Source organism: Rhagoletis pomonella, unplaced genomic scaffold (genome assembly GCF_013731165.1).
Source record: "Rhagoletis pomonella isolate Grant_MI unplaced genomic scaffold, Rhpom_1.0 Rhpom_scaffold_00007, whole genome shotgun sequence".
NCBI classification, from domain to species: Eukaryota; Metazoa; Arthropoda; class Insecta; order Diptera; family Tephritidae; genus Rhagoletis; species Rhagoletis pomonella.
The window spans coordinates 25,185,992-25,207,120 of record NW_023458561.1 but is presented as its reverse complement, the minus strand read 5'-3'; positions in this window follow the sequence as shown (position 1 = coordinate 25,207,120).

Here is a 21,129-nt window from a genome sequence, read left to right as displayed (position 1 = left end):
GGAAATCGTTGGCGTTGAAACAAGTGCTTCTTGAGTGTATGCACATGGTATTATCGATTTAATTATCGATTATTTATCGATGTTGTTATTGATTATTTATCGATTTTATTATCGGTTATTTATCGATTTAAATATCGATATTTTTATCGATTTTGCTGTTGATATTTCATCGGTATTTTTATCGATTTGTTATCGATATGTAATCGATATTTTTTCGATTTTCTAAGCAATTTTTGTTACCGATATTTTTTTCGATTTTGTTATCGATAGTTTTATCGATTTTGCTACCAATATTATTATCGATTTAGCTTTCGAAATTTTTTTCCAATTTGTATCGGTTTTTTTATCGATATTTTGTTGGGTGTTACTATCGATTTTGTTATCAATAGAGTATAAAAATAAAAATGAAGATAAAGTAAAATAGAATAACGTAAATATTATTTAGACGAAACGGGGTAGAAGTAGAGATCTAGATAGAAAAAACACGAAAAATATAAACTTAAGCAAAAGCGGATGTATGTATGTATATTGGTTACGAGACAAAATAGATATGTAACGTAAGTTTCACTTCTCCAGTGTGGCCCAGGCGCACTTACTTTTTTTTGTATATTATTCTTACTGGTGTTCGTTTGCCTTTTTCTGATACTCGTACTTAATGCTATTGATTTTTTTTACAATACCTCAGCATATACTATATGTCGGCTTTTTACTAGCATACTTTTCGAGTCCCAGTTTTCCCTTTTTAATGCTGTTGTCAATAGAATCTTCATTAATTAAAATCAATGAGGATACAGCACGCTCCACGCCAAAAGCTTTTAATTTGTTTCAACCCCCCACCACCCCTATCACAATGAACGAAACATATCTTTCCTCTGCGGCCAACGACGACAACAAAAATAGCTAAAAGTTCATAAAATCATACGCATTACTCATCATCAGTCAGTGAGATTTTATTGTTATTTTTCAATTTGCCACTTTCATCGCAAATGCATTAAAAACAAATTCCCTATTCATCAACCGCACCCATCACTGTCAATTAAATTCTCCAACTGCCCCCAGCATTTTAACTTTAATTGATTTTTTGTCTGTATTGAAATGGTAATAAAACAGAAAGGCAAAATCAAAATAATCGAGTATACTAAAACAACCTAAAAGCTAAATCACTTCAAAACCAATAAACAACGAAACCCAGCGTAGCAAGCAAATAAGACTTGCTGAAAAGGAAGAGAATCACGGCAGCTCACTCCTACACACAACATAGCTAGTCGGAAAACTCGTAATTCTTAATAATAACCAACCGTTCGCTCGAAATATAACAAGGAAAAATTTAAACTAATTTAGTAGTTTGCCTGGAAGGCGCACATAAATAAAATTGGTCTAACAGCAGGATTCCCTAAGGACACATAAATAACATTCGTTTCTAATCATAATAAAATTGACAAACCGTTCACAATATGGCGTACCCGAAATCGAATAAAAACAAATAGTAACAATAACAACAATAACAACAAAAAAGCGTTGTAAAAAGGGCAAGGCGCTCTCTCACAAACACGCATACATACATACATATCTTTTCGTAAAGCATCGAAAGCGGCATTGGAAAATGCTTACATAATAAAATCACTCCACAGCCATAACCACAAGTTGGCTATAAACTAGTATACAACAACAACTACAGCAAATATATAAAATCACTTTAACCTACACCAAAAATTAACTGCGCATACTTCCAGCCCACCTCCCCTTTCTGCCCTACGTCCGCTCATTCGTAGCGCATTAATCCTCTGCGTCAGCTGGAATTTCTATAACAAAGTGGATAAATGATAAAAATGTCCACGCCGCGCAGCAGCAGCGATAACGAGCTTCGTACATACATATATACAAACATAGATAAAACCAAGTGAAGAAGAAGCGAAAGCTTAAAGTGGAAGAGCAGCTAGTGGTTGAGTTGTGTTAGCCAATAAATTGGGTGTGGCAGATACATAAAAGATATCTGCAGAAGCCAATGTTAACTTTCAATCACTCAAAATTGGCCTCGTGAAAACAACAATGGCACGCATATCTAAATAATCACATAAACATAGATGACATGGTGATAAGGCAATACATAACTGGCATATATATACACACGCACGTAGGTATTTTAATAGGAGCGCAAGCAGTCGCCCATCCATGACACACCGACGCTGGTTGAAGGTCCTGCTACATATTTTATAACGCTTTATTATAGATTTATGCACGTTTTTTTTCAAGTGCCATATTAAAGCGGCGTTGGTTTAGCGTTTATAAAACTAGATTTACACATGTAAATATGTATATTTATCTGTATTCATCTTTATGTGCATTTCATTTAGCAGTTGCTACTGCCGCACGCACTCATTTGGAAGTGCACAACATTCATATTTTATTACTGTGCATATATTCATTTTATTAAATACACATTTACACACATACAGTGTGCATGTGTTAACAATGGAATTACAACAACATCCATTACAGTGATACCACGTGAGTTTGAACTATTACTCTATCATTGAAGCGGATTTACGAAGACGACTAATACAATGTGCGGCAGTCAATTTTACACGCAAAATAAACAATATATTCTCTCCGTCATCAGGATAAAGACGAGTGGGTATTGAAAATGTCCTTGAATATCCTTTAAATTTGCAATATTTATTTAAGAAAAAATATATATATATCTTGAGAACTAATATACACTCGACAACATTCTCCAACTCCGTCCTTAGAGCTTTATTATATTAAAAAATGTTAATTAATTAAAATGGCACTTTCAATATATACTCGTCCTTCTGAAACAAAAATTTTACTTTTTCTTACTTCTTTTTTTTATTTTTTTCTACAAATGTCTACAAGGCATTTGGTCTTTAATTTTTTACCCATATGGTTACTCTACATAGCACGGAATTTTTTAAAAGGTTTTCGGAATCAATCATACTAGCAACAACCCCCCGAAATTCGAGTGAATGTATTAAAGAAATACTTGCAGATATTAAGTAGTTAACTTTAGTGAAAAATAAAACGTGATATTCATAAATATGCTTTAGTATTTATTTCTTTTCAAATTTCAGTTTCATGAATCTGATGTGAAAAAAATAAAATTACATAATTAAAGCATAATTGTCACTTTGTCTCCTATAAGCCAAAACAAAAAATTCATAAACAAAAACATATTGCTTTGGCTAGTACTGATAGAGGTAATACAAATATTGTAAAAAGGCACAACGTAATCTAACAATGAAAAGTTGATAAGAACACTTTTACAAATTTCACAGGAGAGGAAAAAAATTATTGCAGCCATTTTGCTCAAGCCTTTTTCAAAACTTTGGACACAAAATGTGCGTGTTTAAAGTGAATCAAAAGAATTCAATATTTATAAAGAGACTCTGCATTATTTTTGCCTTATCGGATTTTCGGTGTCTCTTTCAGAATTATAAAATTTGCGTTCCATATTATTATTACTATTTTTCTTATATATAATGTAGAGTTGCAAAAATGGTGTAGCGCACCTCATTTTTATCTTTATACTCTATCGATAACAAGATCGATAGTAACATCCATCAAAATATCGATAACAAATTCGAAAAAATATCGATAGCAAAATCTATAATGATATCGTTAGTAAACTCGATAATAAGATCGATATCAAAATCGATAAGAAAACCTATAAAAATATTGATAATAAAATGGAAAAATAATCGATGACAAAATCGCAAAAACTATCGATAACAAAAACTATAAAAATATCTAACAAAATCAGTAAAAACAATATAAATAACAAAAAATATCGTTAACAAAAGCGATAAAAAATATCGATTAGCATATCGATGAGTTCCGAAAGTATCTAAAGCAAAATCGATAACAATATCGATACAAATTTCGATAACAAAATCGATAAAAAATTCGATAAAAATATCGATTATTATATCGCTAAGTCCCGAGAATACCGATAATCTCTAAAATCCCGAAATAGTTCCCAGATGAGTCTCTGTGTCTCTATCTATATACTTTTCTCTATAATTACCTTTATTTTCATTTTTCTTCCGGTATCCTCATCCTTAACTTTTTCTTTATATTTATCTTTGTTTTTACTTTTATGTTTATCATTTTCTTCATCTGCATATACCCCTCTTCACCTTTTCCCTTATATAAGTACAGTGTTTAAATTTACCTTGATCTTCATTTTTGCATTTGCCTTTATACTTTTTTTATCGATGTGCGTACTCACCTTTACTTCCATTCTTGTAGTGGTCTTTTTCTAATTTAACTTTATGTTAGCAATTTTTTTTAATAATTACATACACTCAAGACACTCTTCTTTCAGCCCCAACCATTTCCGCTGAATTCGCCAATTTACTCCCAACCAACCAACCGTTGCTAAAGAAGTTTCACTTCAAAAATCTTCTGGTAAATGAACCGATCTTTTTTACTTATACCCGCGCGAAGATATCAGTTTGCCCATCAAACAAGACCACTTTCCATACAACAGCCAAGAAACCATACAGTTTATGAATGCATGCACCTGTTAGGTATAAAAAGTATGGTTCGTTACGCGTTTCAGGTCATTTGCTTTATGCTGGGATATTTATGGTTAGAAGTGTGTGAATTTTAGTGCTAGACTATTTTACCGAAATGGCTTCACCTTACAAAACTACCATAGCATAGGCACCTTCAGATTTCAAAGCTAAATGCGTGCATTTATGTGCCACTGCGAGCATTCAGAACTCATAGAATTGTTGTTAATTTATAAGTGACGAATAGGACTACCAATTTTTTTATTTTTTTTACACAGCAATTACCCAAACGTGCAACACGCGCACATTGAAGTGGCTTGTTATTTATGTGTTACTTTTTGTTTTTACTGTTACGTTGGTTGGCTTACGCGCGCTTGTACAAATTGTGAGTTGCGTAGTTAAAGAGTTATATATTTGATTGCGAGCACTTGGTAGCAGCCGGCAGCTAAACGCGAATGAACGCGCAGGGTCCACTCAAATCACCATTTTTGGGTTTTACTTTGTTTTAGCAAATTTTGAGCTACAAACTTTGTAAAACAATGCTGTATTATTTTTAACTCATACATACACATATATATATATATATGTACAGACATTCATACATAGCATGCACTTCATTAAAAGTTCAGTCGTAAAAACATCAGAATGTAGTACTTGCTTTACGACTGCGCCGCCGTTACATAACCGACAGTTGAGCAGGCAATATTACAACAACGAATACAGTCAGACCCAGAGGCGGACAGGCTTGTAAACTGATAGACCGGCGCATGCTGACAAACTGACAAGCATACCAATTTTCAGCATGCAAACAAGCAGTCTATTTATCTGTATGCCTGTATGTCTGTGTGTCTGACTGCCTGCATGTCTGACGGTTAGTCTTTCTGCTTGTCAGTGTGGTGAACTAGTATAAGCAACTAGGCGAAAAACGAATTTTGCTACCCTTTTGAGCGTTACACTGCGGGTTATTCATCAAAATGGTTGCGTATTTGCGTATTCGTACGCGCATGTGGTTTGTTTTAATCCTTGCCAGCAACGTCGCTAACCAACCGCAACAACAACAACAACACTTGCAACCATTCATTCATCACACGACCAGTGCCAGTCACTCATTCAGGCAATCGTTCAGTCATCAAGCGTGTCCACTCCAGACATTTAACAGGCAATCCTCCGACTCTTATCACCCTCTCACTCGCACTTCTATGTACATACATATGTAGGTATGTATCATTCAAAGTGTTTGCAACGCCGAGTTAAGATTGACGCAATCGTCGCCGCATACTTTTCGTTTCTCCCTTTACCATTCACTAAAGTGCTCTTCCGCGCTGCCACGTTTGTGTGGGGTTGCCTGACTCGTGTGGCTCGTTAAAACTCCAAACTGAAATTGGCTCTAAAACATTGACTGTTACTCGGCACTGGCGTATACTATGGCTATCCGTTGGTAAGTCATTCCAGTGTCCATTTATTTTTTGTGCCGTTACTTGCCTCTTTCGCTGGTAGTAAATTAGCTTGTTTCGACTTTTTATTGCGTTTTAATTGTTGTATGTGCCAAAGTGCCAATGTGATATTAAGATTGCGCATACGCCATGTCGTACAGTTAACAGCATCATGTTATGCACGCACACATACATACATACATACTCCAGCATTCATGCTGGTAACTAACTGCGTAGCATACAACTGTATTCCATCATTTTATCTACCACTTGTCCTTGCTATTCCTTTTGTTATTTCTGCTTGCGACAATTCACGCTCGACATTGGCATAGAAATTTGTGTTGTTTATGCTTCTGGATATCACTTTAATTACTCGCAAGCATTTCGGTGCTCATACATACATGTAATTTTGGAACGCAATTTTGGAGCAAAAGTACTTAAAGTGAATGGGGGGCAATTTCACACTTGAACAAATTGTTCAGAATCATTTTCATACATGCGTACATACATATATATAACTCTAATACTTATTTATTTGTTGGAAAAACGGGCGTGACTGCGTAAAGACGGGTTTTCAGTATGTCAAATTTTGACAACATATTTTGGCACAACGTTTTTTTCCATACATTTGTCGATTATAGTATGAGTCAAAATTGAATAGATATCCAACTTAGTAGCACACGTACACGACTGAAGGCCTATTCTGATGTTAATAAATCGATTAAATCGTTTTTTAGTATGACAATATGTTTTCACGTATTTGACGTCAAATGTCATTGAATTTGACATAGTCGAAACCAGTCATAATACAAAAATAATTACAAATTTTTTATGAAAGCAAGTATTAAGGTCCTCTGAAATACCGACGCGGCGCACAATGATATTTTGGCGGAAAAAATAAAATTGTTTGAGTATAGGACTTTTATATTTGAACGGTTTAGGCCAACAAAGCTATATTTAAATAAGAAAAATTCTTTATTCAACTAAAACTGTTCAAGATTTTTGTTCAATTAAGTAATATGTTGTTCTTAAAAATGTTTGTCTTATTATTTTTATTGTAAGTTCATGTGAAAATATAGCACTAACTAGACGAAATAGAGAAAAATCAGGGCAATCGTCCAAATATTTTAATAAATATGAGCAGACAAAAGTGGCTCTTTATAAATGTTAGCTTTGACAATTTTGGTGGAAAAAACTACATTTCCTACTAGAAACAAAAATTTGCGACTGTAAACCTAACCTCATATACTTTGTAATGCATGGGAGGTATGTGTTTTAACACATAAAGCGGATAGTCCCATTTTTTGGATGTTTAATTATAATATTACTACTAATAACAAAAAAAAAAGTAAGTACGCCTCCATGGAGCCACAAAAACGCATTTTCTTCCCAGAAATACGAAATAATATTTTTAATGCGAAAATAATGACAATTTTGTACTACACTATAATTCAGAAGAAGACCTTCAAAATAAAGCGACAAACTGGCTATTTAGAATTACAAGAAAAGGGCCTGCCCATAACTATTCATTCGTGGCTAGCTAAAATTTCAAGATAGACTTTATTTAGAAATGTAGGAAAGGGCATATAAGGAATTTCTTCAAAAGGACTCTATGGGAATCCTGATTAGTAGTTCGACATTTCATTAGATGGAAGCTGCCCTGAATCATTGGAAAGTGGCTGCTTAGAGCGAGCGTTACCTTTGCGGCTAGCACCTCGATAGTTTTCCTTGTCGGGCGCTAGATGGATAAGAGAAAATCTAACCACCGCCTGTCCAAAATCGAGATGGTGTGTATATATGTTACTAATTTAATATAAATAGCGTTCGCCCAGTGGTTGAAATTCAACCACTAAAGCTAAGGAGAGTTGAGGTGAGTTAAGATGAGTTGAGTTAAGGTGAAGTGAATTTAAGCGAAGTGAGTTCCGGCGAGGTGAGGTTAGATAAGTTAAGGTGATTTCAGCCGAGGTGAGAAGAGTCGAAATTAGCTGTGATGAATTAAGGTGAATTGCGTTGATAAACATAACATAACCACACATAACAATACATAACATAACGTAACATAAATTAGCATAACGCAACTTAATATAGCATAACATAACGTAACATGACATAATATAACATAACATAAAATAACATATCACAGCATAACATAAACATATAATTACCTAATCTAATGTAACATAACGAAAAATAACGTAACAGATCATATCAAAACATAGTATAACACAACATAAAATAACATGACATAACAACATAGCATAGCATAACACAACAGAACGTAACATAACACAACCTTACATTATATATCATACCATAACATAACTTATCGACATCACAAGTCACACATAACATATCTCATTCTTCAGTTTTATCTTTTTCTTTGTCCCTACCTTTATCTCTACGACTTTTTCTAAACCTTCCTTTATCTCTATCTTTGTCTCCATCGTTTTTTGATCTTCATCTTTGATCTTTTCCTTTCATCTGCATATTCATTCCCACATTTGTCATTATATTAAGTATTTAAATTTACCTCCTTCCTTGTCTTTATCTTTAGGTTTCTTTGCATTTATTTTGATATACTCCTTGCATTAATCGTAACTTAAATTTTATGCTTAAACCACAGCACGTTTCATTAATTCAGTAGCAATATTAAAGCATACATTTAGGATGCATTTCCGGCCCAACCATGTGCATGTAAGGTATTTGGATTGGTGTCACTTTTGAATTGATTTTTGCCCTTTATTTTAAACTAATTTGCAATTTGAGTAATTCTCTGCACATCAGCCACGAAATGCCTTTCTAATGGCATATAATTCTCTATACCTTAAAAGAATAGTTTAGCCGTAAAAGGGGTGTAAAGAAAAGTGTTAAATTTGGTAAACCCATAAGCATTGAAAACGCATAAATTTTTTATATGGAAGTTTAAAAAATAGTTTAATTAAATAGTATTTATCAAGTTGTTGTTTACAGTTAATTATACGTAAGTTCATTTCAATTATGACGTACTTATTTGCAACTAAAAAAAACTTTACTTTAAATGAAGCAGAACCATTAATTACTTCATCCTATACGTAACAATCAGTTAAAGTTTAAAGGTTCACCATAATTTAAAAGCAAACAAGCGCCTATTCACATTCACGCACACGCACACAAACATATATATGTACATATATATGTTCATATAGAAAAATATAGTTCGTTGCCATTTTCGTTGCATACATTGTTACATATCCATTTACACTTTTACCCAAAAACAAACATGCTGCATACCATACATGCATACATACATTCTAGGGCATTGATTTGACATTGGCAGCAAAGTAAATTGAGTTTTTTCCTTTCGAGCCACAATACATGCAACTAACGAGCAGTTGTCTAAAAAAAATAAATAAATATCGATAGCAGTTTTTTTTTTGCTTAAATTATTTTGTTTCCAACCAATGGCAATTTATTCATATTTTTGCGATATTTGTTTAAAATAAAATAAATCTATATGCATCGTTAAGTTACAATATATAAAATTTATCTGTACGCAGTTTTTATGCGCTTATGGTAATTTAATAAACTTTATAAAATGCGTGGAGAAAAAAAAACATCAGTAAAAACTGGTCTGATGCAAATAAAATTGCAATAGAAAAATATGCAAAAGAATAGTAAACGTGCATTTGCTTACAATTGCAATGTAAATATAATCGTGTTGTGCATACATACATATGTAGTATATACATTAGGACGGGTCAATTTGTGTGGGAGATTTCTTTGACTATGGACAACATGTATCCTAAATGCTTTTTCTGAACGCGGTGTTTTGTGTTAGTTCCGATAAAAAAAAAATAAAATGTTGAGGTTTAAAAAGTCGAATTTAATTAACTTATACGCAAATTATTTGAAATATGAAAATACGAGCTTCAAGCGAAGAAGTATTAAAAAATCTTTAGTTTGAAAATATGGAACATTTGAAAGAGGTTGCCACGTATTTAAAACGAGGCATTCAAATTATTTTTTAAGTTGGATGAATTATTAAAACATGGGCATCAATCGAAATGGGTTTTCAAAAGGTTTATTTCTGAAATATATGTATTTAGGAGGGTTGCCAGCTGTCTAAAAAATCCAACTCATCTTAAATTAAGTCAATATGGTAATTAAAAAGTTTATATCACGATTTAGGTGACAGACGACAAATTTTTAAGGTTTTACTTTTAAAATTTTTTGAAAAGGGTTGCCACTTTCTGTATATGTAGAATTAAGTTAACTTATAAATATTGCTTGCAAACAAACAAATTTTAAGAAATCGTTAGTTTGAATACCATAAATATTTTTGAGTGTGTGAAGAGGGTTGCCACCCGTTTAATTAATCAATACGTTAAAATAATTATTAAAATACGTGTATACGATGTCTGTGAAGTTGGCATACGGTATGACGCAAAATGAAAAAAAAAAGTTGTTCTGAGTAGCCTTCCAATAGTTCTAGAGTTCTTGAAAAGGAAAAAAAAGTTCTGGATATTTTCACAAAAAAAAATTTATTTGAAAATTGGTTATGCCAGATTCACGCAGCATACGACATGTGGCAAAAAGGCAAATAAAAAGTTGTTCTGAGCAGCTTTTCAATAGTTCTAGAGTTCCTGAAAAGGAAAAAAAAAGTTCTGCAAAATTACGCCAAAAAACGCTTTTTTCGAAAAAGTCGAAAATGTTAAAATTTTGAAAAAAAATAAAAATTAAACCTGTTCTGAGTAGCTTTTCAATAGTTCTAGAGTTCGAAAGAACTAGAAAGTTCTGCAAAATTAAGCCGAAAAAACACTTTTTTCGAAAAAGTCGAAAAATTAAATTTTTGAAAAAAATTTTAATTTAATCTGTTCTGAGTAGCTCTTCAATAGTTCTAGAGTTTCTGAGAAGGAGAAAAAAAGTTCTGCCAAATTACGCCAAAAAACACTTTTATCGAAAAAGTCGAAAATGTTAAAATTTTGAAACAAATAAAAATTAAACCTGTTCTGAGTAGCTTTTCAATAGTTCTAGAGTTCCTGAGAAGGAGAAAGAAAGTTCTGCAAAATTACGCCGAAAAAAACACTTTTTTCGAAAAAGTCGAAAAAGTTAAATTTTTGAAAAAAAAAATAAAAAATATTCAACAATTTTTATGAGCTTGAGGCCGTTTAAAGTGAAAACTTATTGTGGAAAAGAAACAATAATTTGAAAAAATGGTAGAAGTGATAGCTATTTCGGAAATCACTACATTTTCTCAACAGACTTCTTTCAGTAGGATTCGAACCGACGATCACCACTGACTCAGCCAGTTGCCTACGCACTGTGCTAAGTTTGTCTTGTTAATTCTTGTTGCTTATTTTCCACTATTTCACGTGTTTAAAATTCAAATTATTTAGTAAGTTGGATGATTTGGCATCTATCCAAATGGGTTTGAAAACGCTTTCTGAGGGTTTATTAAGGAGGGTTGCCACGTGTTTTAAAAATCTAATTTATCAATTAATCGAAATATTTAAGTTTGAAAAAGATGTCCACCTGTTTGAAAAGTGGAATTTAGTTAATTTGCATATATATAAAAATATGTCAATCTAAAGAGATCTACGAAAGCTCTAGTTTGAAAATATCTTTGACTAGGCTTACCAGCTTTTCGAAAATAGTCATTTATTTGTGCTGATTATTAATTTGACTAATGTTTGGAGTAGTTTGTAGGTTTTTGAATATAAATTGTGTGCATTTCAACGCCATGCGGGGTTAGTAATTATTATTATTAAGAGATTCCCATATCAATCAATTGAGTTTTCTAAGCTGGTGGCAACCCTCGTCAAAAATAATTTCGAAATAGACACATCTTTTTTAAAAAGCCGTTTAATACCCATATTAAAATATTTCGTTTAACTTAATAATTAAACTGATTTTAACTGTTTGGGCAGATGGCAACCCTATTAAGGAATATTTTTGAAATAAATCGTTCTTGAACTCATTAATTAATCGACCCTTTATTTATAACAGGTTTTAGCTCCTTTAAAAAATATTTTCGAAGTAGTACATAAAAAGTTTTAGAATGCTTTCGTTGGACACACACGTCGTAGTAATTTATATTTCATTTAACCTAAGTAGAAAAGTACTTTCATTCGAAAACAACCAAATTGTTTAACTAAGTGGCACAGTAAACAGGAAAATCTATCCCTAGCTAATGGCTTTAATAAAAGGAACACAACAGTCTAAAGAAAAATTTTGCTTTCAAAAACAAAAGTGAACAATTTAACTTTAGTAAAGTCGTTACAAAAAATTTTTGCTATTTGCTTTTTTTTACAATGTATATGTATATTGGTATTACTGTTACAATTTTGTTATTTACAAATTTTTCCACAGGTTTTTCATAAAATATTTGTGTATTTTTTTATGCGAATTGTCGCTTTAATCTGCACAAAATTCATATCTGGCTTTGTACACACTTGACTAAGTACTTATGCAAATAGATACAAATAACAGAAACATTGGCGCAAATAAATACATATATAAATAAATACCACATGTACATACGTGCATATGTATGCGCCCTCTATGTAGATGCCCTGCAGGAAACCTGAGCCATAAGTATAAATTTTTGTAGGATTTTTTTTTTCAATTTCTATGCTAATTTCTATGTTCCATAGTGATTAGTGGCATCTGCCTAACTGAAGCCTAAACTTGACTTGACTTAACCTAACTTTACCTCTCTTAAACCATTACATACTAAATCACCGTATTACACTTTGCACACCAGCGATGCTTTAGCCCAGCAGGGTAGAAGTATGCATGCGACAATACCTGCTGTGTGCACGTGTTTGCTTACCCTTGTATTAATAGCGGATTTTAATTAATTATACCAATATCAATGCACATTCATTCTTATTTCAGCGCGTATTTGCTCTTCAACTTCCCCGTTTTTTGTTCAATGTGCTGGCATTGCGTTTTCGCTTATTGTGTCACTTTTTTGTATACCTACATACATACATACATACATACATACAATGTTGATGGTCGTTTGTAAGCTGATATTCAATTGTTGCTATTATAGCGTAATTTAATTAACTTTTGGTGCTTATACGTTAATTAAAAATATGCTCGATAATTATTTGCCTGAACTTGCTTGGTTGCATTTGCATGTGAGCCTATAACTCCACCCCACTCTCTGCTCTCGTGCCTTTTCGCTCCGTTGTTTCTGTGCGCTGTTTTTCTACCATTTATGGTAAAAGCACAGACTATTGGATAAATGTCACGTCAGTTTTATTTAAATTAATTGACATATTGTTTGGTGCGGACTTAAAAATTCACTTTAAAAATCCCATTGCTATTGGATGGGTGGCTTACTCATTTAACAATTGTTTTGTTTTTTTTTTTGTACTTTATTACTTATTTTCGAGTTGTTTTTGTTATTTGTTGGAGAACATAGATATTGGCATGCATATGCAGCTATACCGTATCTCATAAAATTAATTTCCATCAAAGCTTTGCTCATAATTGTACACATATTTATTAATGAGTAGCTTTTGAGGCTTTAGCTTATTTGAATGACTGAATGAAGGGTCATATGGTAATCATAAAGGCAAAAAGGTTTTATTCATCTCTGTGTTTGATATCACTTTTTTGCTGAAAGGACATCCGACATAAAAAATTAAAAGCTGGAGAAAAAAGCTGCTTCAACGTTTCTCCTTATGAAAATTAAAAACTTAAATTTCTATGGATTTTCTTAACCGTTTTGTAATTCTCTTAGTTGAATATTTCGACCCAATGAACTTAACATAATTTAAAATAACACTGAATTAAGTGATTTTAACCCTAGTATTCAGTAAAAAAAAGTCGCTAGTGACTTTTCGTGGTGAACGTCCATTTTGAGACTACTGGTGTTCAGTAAGCTGTCTCACGTCTCTAGTTTCAAAAAAAAAAATTTTCATCTATCAAAATTTCTTAAATCAGTTTGCAGCTTTCAAGAAAAAAATAATCGCATATTTATTTCTTCAAGAAAATTTATAGCAAAAGCAAAAAGGTTTTCCGAGCAACAGAAATAATGAAAAATATTTTTTGTGAATTTTCTTGGGAGCTGGATTCTAAGCTTAAAACATTCAAATCTAAAGATTATGTAAAAAATAAAACAAAAAAGAAAAAAAAAATCTGCCGGATCTCTCGAGCGACACTATAATGCTTTTCCCACTCGGCTGTTTCGACTGTTAAAACATCACGAGCAAAAAGCATACATATATGCTATCAGTTGACTGCCTGTATTTGTTTTCACTACACATTTTTTATGAACCTTTTATGACACTCTCTTACTGAATACCCAAATTATCTTAAGTCACAAAAACAGTCACTAATCGCTAGTCTCAAATTTAATGACCTGAGATGAGATTGACTTACTGAATACCAGTAAAAATTGATAGAAGCACAAGTTGAATTGAGGTTAGTTGAGGTGAGATGTGGTGAGCTTAGATGAGGTGAGTTGAGGTGAGCAACATAACATGGCATACCATAACATAATCTACAGTTTTATCTTTACCTTCTGTATTTATCTTTATCTCTATCCGGGTCTCTCTCCTCTCTCTCTGTCCTTTTCGGTTTCTGTATTCTTTTGTTTATCTTTATCTTTACCTTAACTTTATCTTTATCGTAATCTCAGACTTCATCTTTAATCTTTATCTTTATCTTATCTTTATATTCTTTCTCTTTTTGTATATTAATCTTTATTCACATCTTTATCCTTTCCTGTATCTTTTTCTCTGTCCTTATATTTATCTTCATTCTTTTTTGCATTAACCTTGAAATTATTTATATAGATCTGCCTTCATCTTTATCTTTACGTTTTTTCTTTGCGTTGGCCCTATCCTTTTTTTCATCTATATATTTACCTTTTTAATTCTTTTTTTTATTTTAATGTCAATCTTATTCTTAAATCGCTGCTTGGCACATTTGTTTTGTTTCAGTTTGAATGTTAAAGCATACATTTAGAAGGCATTTCCGTCTTTTCGCTTTTTTTACTACAGGACTTTCCCTTTAGTAGTCTATTCGCAATGGTTCCATACTTATCTACAACGGGAGGCCCCTTGTAAATACTCACGCTCATTGAGTTTAAAAAAATGCTGTAGCTGTTTAAAACGTTCCTTTTGGAATATGCTACGCTCTCTTTACTTGAACAAACTCATGTCTTCACACCAAATTTCAAAGACATCTTACTTATCGTTCCGAAGTTATATCTGATAAAAAATTTCACGCCTATGGGATGTGCCACGCTCCCTTGCCAGATCCCATTATTTTATACCCTATTTTATGTCCGCGGTTACTCTCTAGTCACCAGTTAAATCCCCATAAAAATCCATTCAGTAGTTTAGGAGATTAGTGAGTTCAAACAGACAAGGAAATAAACAAAAATTCTAAACATTTTCAAATGTTTTTACATTGTCTTCACCATCTTTGGCCATTCTTTTAAGGAAACTTTTAATATACAGACACTCCTTTTCTACAGCTTTAATATAGTACAGAAGAAGATAAAAAACTTAACAAAAATTTACCTCTCGCGCTAGCCAGTTTCTTTTTGGCCTAACATAAAAGAGCACGTATACAACATGGTGTCCACCGCCTGATTAAATAATTTAAATGCATAAGCAGACAAAAACTCATCTACAAATATGAATATGTATAAGCATGTTTTTATGATTTATCTGCACGCATAAATAAATTTTAACAAAACGCTAAAACAGATTTGATAACTGAAAACATGACATTTGTTTTGGCTTGATAGATTAAATCAGCTGAAAATAAGTGAATGTGTTTCCTCTACTTACACACATGTAGAGTAGCCAAAAAATAGGAAATCCGAAACATTAGCGCGCGAGGAGGATAGGAAGAGAAATATGTATAACTACGGTGACCATTCGTACCGATTTTGGCGCGACAGTACCGATTTTGGGAACATTGTCCCGCTGAATATCTTTTAAAAGTCGGGACATATAAATGTCCCGATTTTTATATTTGTGCCGATTAAATCCCGATGTTCAGTGTTGTCTTTATTAATTTAATAAGAGTCGTATCGTTCTCGTCCCTTTTTTTTAAGCTTTTATAATTTTTTGTTAAGTATCTTTTTTTTAATGAAACGATTCTAACTTGATTTTAGTAAAATTATAAAAAATAATGCTAATCTCTTCAAAAAATTAATGGATATGAAAAACATATGCTGTAGATACAGTGGCAAAAATATAAATAGGGAAGAGACATTAAGCATTATTTGGCTATACCCCTTTCGATGATTTAATGTTTATTACTTTTTTATGAAAGTGTAGCTCGTTATCTAACAAGGACCATGTAAGTTAAAAAATTTCAAAATTTGTACAAAAAGTAATAAAATTTCAACAAAGTTTCATCAAAACCGTGAGCTTTCTAGTTAGATTTCTTAGAAACAATCTGAGTATGCAGTTTTGTAGCCCATTGATTTCAAAGTGCAAATTTAATGTAGCTATGACTTACCATTGATTTTTGGTAATTTTTTTTTGTGCAAGGTGTAGCTCATTTTCTCCATATAAAATAATGTTTGATAACTTTTTATATGGAAAAAATGTGCGACACCTTCAACAAAAAAAAATTCCCAAGAATCAATGGTTAGTGCTAGCTTACTCACACTTGCACTTTGTTATAGTAAAATTGAATGGGCTAAAAAACTGCACACTCAACTTTTTTCTAAAGAGCATAAATAAAAAGTGCAATATTTGGTTGAAATTTTGCAGAATTTTCTTGAATTTTGATTTTTGGGGTTTTTGTTGTAGAATTAATCAGATTTTTATAAAAAAATTAGCGAAAAATAAAATATTTAAAAAATAGTTGCCCGTATTGTAAAAAATTCGCTGTACCTAAACTTTATTGACTGACTGTATGTATGCATGTTTATTTTTCAAATGACCAAAAATTTATGCACATGCTCAATTTTTTACGAACTAAAAATTGATGTTCAATTTATATGGCTAACGGCCAATTTCACAAATGCAATATATAGAAATAGCTTTAGAAATAACTTTAATTTACTGAATATTATGTGGAAATTGACATAAAATAAAAAATCATTTTCCATTTAAATTGGTGGTTAAACTCATACCAAAATCGTATATTCATTTTTAATTAACTGAAACTTTGTATCCAATTTTTAACTGATTAAAAATGTATGTTCTGTTTTTAAATTACCAAAAACTATAACCAACAAGTATTACTTATAACTTATGGTTCGATTTTTTTTTGTTGTTGAGAAAAAAAGTATGTCCATATTTTAGGTAAATGAAAATGCGTTTCTTTTTTGTGCTAAAAATTCTCTTTAGAGTAACAAAAAATATTTCAAACCTTTGCGTCTCTTATTCAGCTACACCCAATCATTTAACTCGGTTTGGTTAACTAACTTACTTTTAAATGACCAACATTTTATGTTCAGTTTTTAAAACACATTGGACAGAATTCTACATTAGTTAGCCGAGTTGATAGAAGTGTGTACTCTCCATAGGAAGGCCCCAGGTTAGAATTCTGGTTCGCGCAACAATCAAAAATTCAGAACCTATATTTTTTAACAGTGCCTGTCGCTTAGCCAGGAGAAGCTCAACCAAACCCTTAATAAAAGTTTTAGCCACAAACAGTTATTTATCATTTCTTTGAACAAAAAATTTGTTTTCAACGCTATTGCTTGCTTGGTTTGCTTTAGCTTTTTTAAAAAGCCGTCAATTTGAATTAAATTTTTCGTACGAATTCGCATGCTGCTGGCAGACAAACATGGAAAATACGTATGTCCTTACATATGTATGTACTTTTGTGTAAACATGTCAGCAACATAACTGCTAAAACTTTGCATATTTACATGTTACATACAAAATGTGTACAAAAACTGTTAAAAGAACGTCTGACATGGTAAGCAAATAAAAAAAAAAACTTAGAATAAATGCAACAATGCCACCAAGGGCGCTAAACATTGGAAAATATATGATATACTGTTTTTGTTTTTATTTTTATTTAGTTAATTTCATTAACTTTTTTCGGTTCAAAATGTATGTAGTAGCTGCGTCGCTTTCACTGTGAGTTTTGTACAGCTATCCCGTGGAGTTTGGGTGCCAGCGTTGCTACATTATTTTTACTGCGCTGCGTGCATACGATGCCCTTCTTCAACTAGCAAAATTACTTCACAATGCTTTCCTATATTGAGCTTTTTATTTTGCATTGAAAATATATATTTCGTTTTATTGCATTTTATTTCCATTAAACACAGCTTGACGCTGTGCGACATTTAAGTTGACTAACATTAATTTAACATTTTCTGCGAACTCTCCTCCATCTTTTTAAATATATGTACATACATATACATATTTTCTTTTCATTTGTCCTTCATGGCGATCCGCAAGCAAACCAAACCATTCACTCGCGCTTAATTTACTCCAGTTGCGGATGCATGTGTGAAGCGCATCCGTATCCGCATCCGCATTCACATCCTCATCCTTGACTTTGCAAATTTGATGGCCAATACATACCATGCAAAGATATGTGCAGCCAATATTTGGAGCTGAGCAATCTTTTTTTTTTTTTGTGTCATTGTGATTGCACCAATTTTTACATACGACGAACGTTGGTTCCTTTCGGGCGAGTACCCCTGGTTCATATGTACTTATGTATGTATGTATGGATATGATTTTATTTTTTTCTTCTCTTCTTGCTGCCATATTATTTACATCGTTTGGCTGGCATTTATTTATCAATGGCGGATTTTATTGCAGCTCATCCGCTGATGCTTTTATAGCTGCAACACGATGGCTGTATCGGCAAAGAATCCCTGGCGTTCCTTATTGCCTCTCTATTCGTTTTTTCCCAACATATGTATGTATGCGATGTTTGCTTTCCCATTTGCTTGCCTGCAGGCAACTATATCCTTCCTTTCGTTTATCATCCTTCTGGTGGTGGCATTATTTATGCCCATAATGTGTGAAAAATTAAAATACCACCGTTCATCAATCAATTAAATATCAACGTTAGGGCACTCGAAATTGCATTTTAACCTTTCACGTGTGGTTTCATATTACATACATATATGTGTTCATTTAGGTATAAGTTACTATACATGTATCTATGTCGCTGGATGCTTTTCAATTTATGTAACTGCACCTCTTGCGTTACATTTTCTGTGATTCTACGGTTTTTAGTACACAGTTCGTTATGGCGCAATTTTGTAAAAATTTAATCGGATTGTAGTGCAGATACAGACAATGGTGGAAGAAATAATGTAAACTTTTTATTTTGACCAGTTTTGGTTTTTTTTTACCGACTTGTCAAATAGGAGAAGGTTATCAGTTCGTCGAAATATTTTTTTTTTTATGTATGTTACCGCATAACTTTTGACCACGTTAACCGATTTTTATAATTCTTTCTTCAAAGAAAGGTTTTACCTCACAGGTGTTATCATACTAATTTTGTTTAAATCCGATCATGAGATCATGGATAAATTAACGATAATCTTACATTTTTACGCGAGAATTGAAGTCGGCTTTGTTTTTAGCTTAAAAATTACCTGTATTTTGTTTATTCGATATTTAATATTTTTTACAAAAGTCTCAGGCATTTATAACAAGCATCTTATAAATCTACATTTCACACTTTGCACAATAATTATAAAAATTCAACAAATTTGATCAAAATCGCCCAAATATTTCAAACTTTTTATTCAGAAATTTTAGACAAATTTTAAGTATGCAGTTTTATAGCTTATTCCATGGTGGATCAATGTCCAAGTTTTAAGACGCTACAAAATCGCGTTAATTTTTTATATTATATTTTTTTTTAGTTGAGGGTCTTGTACATTTTCTTCCATATAAAGTATGCTCGGCAATGCTCAAAATCTCTTTTTTTATGTAACTAACAAATACCCGGCCTTAAGAGTACTTTTGGCCTGTTATTCTCTAACCGCACGCGTTTGGCTTCATTCATAAAAAAATAATATAGATTCGAAGAGCTTTATCAAGTGAGATTTTCATAGTATGCAACATACTTCATTTTTTATGAATAAGGGTGTTCGTTTCTTAACCCTCATTAGTTTCATGCCCGTATTGTAATATTTCTTATATATTATGAAATAAATGATTGAATAACATTTTTCAAACATATGGCAACCTTCCTCAAAAATACTTTTGTCAGAAAACCTTCCGAAGTCTCTTTAGTTTGATGCCCATAGTGCAATATTTAATATATCTTATCAATTAAATCAAATAAATATTTTCAAACAGCTGGCAACCTTCCACAAAAATATTTTCGACTGCAAGCCTTCTTAAACCTCTTTCTTTTGACAGCCATATTATAATATTTACTTTGTCTTATCAGTTTACTTAAGCTGCGATTTTCAAACAGGTGGCAACTCTATAATTATTTGTTTCCTATATTCTAAGTTGCAGCTTTGGCAATACGTTGGCGAAGACTGCATTGGATAGACAGACAAAAATCATCAGACATCGGCCTCTTACAATTTTATTATATGTGTACACTACTCGTATATGTCAAAGATGCTTGATTATTTAAATAGGATTGAGAGTCGATTTTGAAGCTTCTCGTCTTACGTCGCGTTGCCTGACGCACGTTCTTCCATTGCACAGAGGCTAATGCGTGTCGATGTTTGCTCCTCGAATAAAAATAAATTCATGGACGCTCTAACCGAACCTACCATCTATCACAATGTGATACATTTTTCATCTGAGTATTTAATTTTTCTCTTAACTTAATATTTTCTTTATAAATTGTTACTACAAATTCGTATAAGAAAAGTATTTTAAAATAGTTGTTATTTACTATATCACATGGGTTTAATGTTTTGATTTATTTCACTGCACTAAATAGTGAATAGTTCTAGTTTCATTGACAATTAAGTGGCAAATAAATTAACAATCTCACAACTGCCGCCGATCAATAAAAATCTAAACAACTAAACGATAGTGCAAAGAATATCCAGTCAAACGAATTTACTTCAGCCATGAATTGCAAATGGCAGAAATTTAATGGTCAGACATTACATTTACACACTGTTGCAAGACTCTATAATAAACACAATAACAGTTAAAGAAACAAATACGGCCATGAAGTGTGAAATGTAACAACAATAATATGGATAGAAATGATATCAAAAATTGCAACAATTTTGCAAACAGCAA